The following is a 4,945-nucleotide window of genomic DNA, read 5'->3' on the forward strand; positions in this document are numbered from 1 at the left end:
ATCGGCCAACAAACGTTATCTATGCTCACTTAAGTAAATCCTTTTTGGTTTGGACTAGTGCTCAAAACGAGTGCTAGAAAGAAAATGCTTTAGTTCACGTATTGTTATCTTAAAATAAAATCTTGAAACGAGTTTGTTATTCATAGCAGCGGAAATTATTGTATGCTTTTCCAACATTGATGCAATGTTTGAAAGTATAAATTAATTATCGACAATAATGACGGCTGTGGGTAAGTTAAGGAAAGATTCTCAATTTTTTGTTACTTCAAAACAAATAAAAGTAAGAGGTCTGAAAATCGCTAACCGCGAACTGGTAAAATAACTCATAAAGCATAATTCCCCCCTATATAATGCATGACGGTTGCTTCATTGGCCACGTAATAGATAACTTTTATTTAGAGTTTACTATAGTATGCTTTTAACACTATTGTAAATTCACACTAACATGTAGTTGTACGGTAGAATGTAGTGTCACATAGATGTCAATAGATTTTCTGTGATTTTTGGTATTATCACACACATTGACTATTTCTCAGTTGATTGTACCATAAGAGATTGAGCGATGAAAACGTGACCCCTTAAAACCACTATTTCTCATTTATCACTTCATACATTGATTTATTGTGAATACTTTGTTTGCAGCACTTTTATAACTTTGTATGGCGAATATTTTTGCTGAAGTAACAAAGTTGTTATCTCGTCTATTTGAAAAGTTATGAACGATTTTTGTTGAAAAATACACCATTTTCAAAAATTAATTAATTATTTTACAGAAATAACGCTCTCGCAATTTTTTCACCAAAAATAGAAAAGTTCCGATCTTTCAAATGAAATTAAAATATTGAAAATCCATTTGCAATGTTGGAACATATATAGCTTTGAAAAAAACCATTTTTATTTTGAAAATCGCCTGTAACTATGCAAACAAAACAGATAGAAACTTTATTGCTTCAGTAAAAATGTGTATTTACAAAAGTTCTAAAAACCTGTAGAACAAAGTATTAGCGAGAAATTAACACATAAAAAGATATTAATAGAAAACCAATTTTTAAAGAGCCACCCTACCTTAAATATTGCAAAAATCATAGCACATGAACCATTAGAGATAGCCACATAGTTTCTTCAGAAAAGTTGCTTCAAGTTGATTGATTTATAACTTTGTTGAACATTCTGTAGCTGAATTTTACATATCTAAGAAGTTGATACTTTGAACACCCTAACCACAAGGACCACCCTAATTCAGCTAATATAAAAAAATCGGCAAGAAAATTCTAAAAAAATTTGCCAACGGTTTAGACGCAAACAGTTTTGTCTTCCTAAATACAGCTTTGGGACCATAGTGCACTGTTCAAAGTTTACATGGGACTTTGTATGGGAAAGTTAACTTTTACAAAATAATTTCTCCAGGTGTCGCCCATTACTTCCTAAAAATAAATCGTTATGTGGCTTGAATAGGAAATTTAACAAAGAAAAAAAGTCTGGAAAAACACGAAACGATCTGATGCTTGAGAAAAAAGTTATTAAGCAGAAATCGATGATGAAATATTCATTTTTTCTAGCACCACTGCTCTTGGTTGTTCAATTATACGCAATTTTGTTTTAATCCTCTCTTAACGTATCTAAATCGTTTATCTATGCTATTTGGCCACTTCGCAAGGTTTTGAGGGATAAAATGAGGCTTCTTTTGTACATAATAAGAGAAAGTTAAAATTTTTGTATATAATAAAACTGTCAGAAGCAGTGATGCTATGAAAAGTGAAATTTTCATCAATCTTCAGGGCATCAATCGGTTTTTGCTTAATAACTTTTTCCACAAGCATCAGATCGTTGTGCAGTCTTCTAGACTTTGTTTTCTTGACAAATTTTTCTATAAAAATCAGACATCTGTTTATTTTTAGAAGATAACGGGCGACTCTTGGAAGAATTAATTTGCAAAAGACAATTTTCCCATGCGAAATCCCATGTAAACTTTAAACCGTGGGCGCAAAAATATAGTTTCACCGATCGAGCTAAGAATTTGCTGAGTTGTTCTAGGAGCTAAATGGGAGCCAAAAAGTTACTCGGAGCCAACTTTTATTTTTTTCATATAACCATGTCCCACTCTAATGTGCATAGGGTCCTTTGTATGTAGTTAACACCTTGAGATGGTCCGCTCTTGAAAGTCAAGTAAGACGGTATAGGTTGATTCAGCCGCATTTGTACCACCCGAACACCGTTAATAATGCCAGGGAAAAAGTTTCTCCAACTGTCAACTCCATACTTCGAAGCTTTTAAGATTTTTTCCCCGTTTGATCATATACACGGGGATCTTGGCTTTGGAGAAGTTGAACCTTATTAGTACTACTTGTCTCGTATAATGTAGTTGTATATGTGGAACTTCTACAAGAACAAGCTCCATTTTCACCTCGATCAGCTGTTCCACCTCGCGCACTGTAGGTCTAAGACGAGTTTACGCAAAGTCTATCTCGAACTTTGCTATGTCTTTATGTTACTCGTACACGTTAGAGCGGCGCGACTTCTGATCTGTACGGAATGAGGAAGCAGACTGTAGAAAATTGTGTATTCCTGTAGAAGCGCAATGGTAAAGGCAACAGCTTCTCCGAATAAGCTATACTTCTAAAGCGAACGGTTTAGACGGTATTAATTTTGAGCACGGAACCTCAATTGGTGATTTGACCGCGGAACGGACAATCAGGAGCAGGTTCTCATGGCGCCGTGAGTGGCCGTTCTGAGGTGACCTTGCCATATGATCCAGGGGCGGCGAAACACTTTTCGTCCGAGTGGGTAGAAAGCATAGGGTGGGGGGTCCATTAGTAATGATTTTTTCCCTTTTCGCATTGCACACGCTTACATTACATTCATATTAAGTCACGTTCGTTTATGCAAATGGAATTGTGGTACATCGATGTTTTCAAATGTGTGTAGTGCGAGATACATGCGTTGCACATCCAAATTTTTTGAAATGGTTCAAAATTTCGAGTGGGTAATTACCCACTCGGTTATTTTCGAGTGGGTAGTACTACCGATACTACCCACGCTTTCCGCCGGTCCTGATGATCCCGCAACGATGAATAGCAGGCTTATGAGACAATTTCAAGACTGTTGATCTCTATATTGTTACGATTTTCTTAAAACTTACAAATCATATCCTAGTATTGGAACATCCTTACGGAGATACGGATTACCGGGACCTAGATGCATACATCTGGTTCACTTTAACAGATCATAAAAGTGGATGAGTTTGTCAATTCAAAACTCCCAAAAGTATCCAAACCGGCTGAAAAATGTTGAGATTTTTAATTAGCGGGTACCCTAATATCCTTGTCGGTCTGAAAGGTGTTTCTGTTCTTGGGCACATAACGGTTAACAAATTTGTGTGGAATAAAAAGATTTAAGCTTTTCAGTAAAAATATCAAGCTCCAAAAAAATGTTGCAAAGCCATTCTATCACGCTCCCACTTTGGACATATGTTAAACGACTCGATCAACCATCCACCGAATTGGACCAACGAAGGACATTCGTTGGAAATTTTGTTCAAGGAGATCCACTGAAAAAAATCATTCCATTGTAAAGAGAGTGCAATATACACGCCACCGAAAAACTACCTAAAATTCAGTACTTCTGACTCAATCTCGTGGTATCGTGCAGGAATGTAAAATTAGGTAAACCGTGTTGAAGGTAGTTTCCATTTAACTACGGCAAAAATAATAACTCAACCTTGAGTTTAATTTACTTAAATTTAAGTTGAATTTACCTAATTTTGAGTATACCCCAAACAACTCAAAAGTACCTTACTGCACGGAAGACCTCGACTGAGTCGAATCTCTCGTTCTGTTTTTGACAACACTAATAAGTGCGAAAGCGATGCACAGCTCAAAAGCACCTAAATTTAAGTTAAAAGAACTTATTCTGTAGGTTATTTTACGGTTGCGGGTAGTATACATGCATTGAGCTTTTATACCGTTTCGTTTGCGATATTAGAAAAAGCTTTCATTTGCTGTTGGAAAGCTGCGAGTGAAATATTTCGCCAACCTGCTTTCGGCAAGCGAAGAGCTAGGGAAGCGGTGTGCTTTGCATTATATTAAGGTTGCACGGAGAATGCGCAAAATTCGCAAACGAAAAAAGCAGTTTTTTTCCACACCGTATGTCAGATCTTCTTAAAAATCAATCAGCGTGTGTAGAATGTTGTTACAGTACTGCTGATTGATTTTTATGAAGATCTGACATACGGTGTGGAAAAAAACTGCTTTTTTCGTTTGCGAATTTTGCGCATACTCTGTGCAACCTTAAAAGACTCATGCGATACCTCGAAATAAAATATTTTTGTGTTAGCTGAAGTAGATGTTTACTATATGGAGCGGGCATACTAGACTGATTCAGTGTCGCCTTGAAGCATAAGGACACTAAGCTAAGGTCAGCGGTCACGCCCCCACAGTTAAGGTTCAGTTGAGATTGAAATAGATGATTTCTAAGCTTTCTCGTTGCAGTAGTGAAACTTTTTACCCAAATAATTCTTATTTGGTGTAATGTTACGTGTTACTGTAATGAGAATTTTAGAAATTTTGTTGCAAATTTTGTTCAGTAATTGAAACCAATTTTGTAACCATGTTTTGATGCAGATTCTGGCACCTCATTCGGGATTAGGACGGGAAAACGCCATTTTTCATCATTTTCCGAAAAAAAACAATACACTGAAGTTGATTTTTTTGTCACACTATGTTATTGTATTAAATTGAAGTAAAAAATAAATAACAATAGCAATAACTATAACAATATCAAAACTAAGCGCAATAATATCAATATCGCATTCAATTTTTTTAAGCATTGAAAAAAATATTTCCCGGTGCAACAGAAACGGTTGATCAAATCTGATAACTGATTAAGATGTGTTGACACTTTTTAATCATTCTCCGATCGTTCCTGTTGTATCCGATAAAACGCACAC

This window comes from Topomyia yanbarensis, chromosome 3 (genome assembly GCF_030247195.1).
Source record: "Topomyia yanbarensis strain Yona2022 chromosome 3, ASM3024719v1, whole genome shotgun sequence".
Classification (NCBI taxonomy): domain Eukaryota; kingdom Metazoa; phylum Arthropoda; class Insecta; order Diptera; family Culicidae; genus Topomyia; species Topomyia yanbarensis.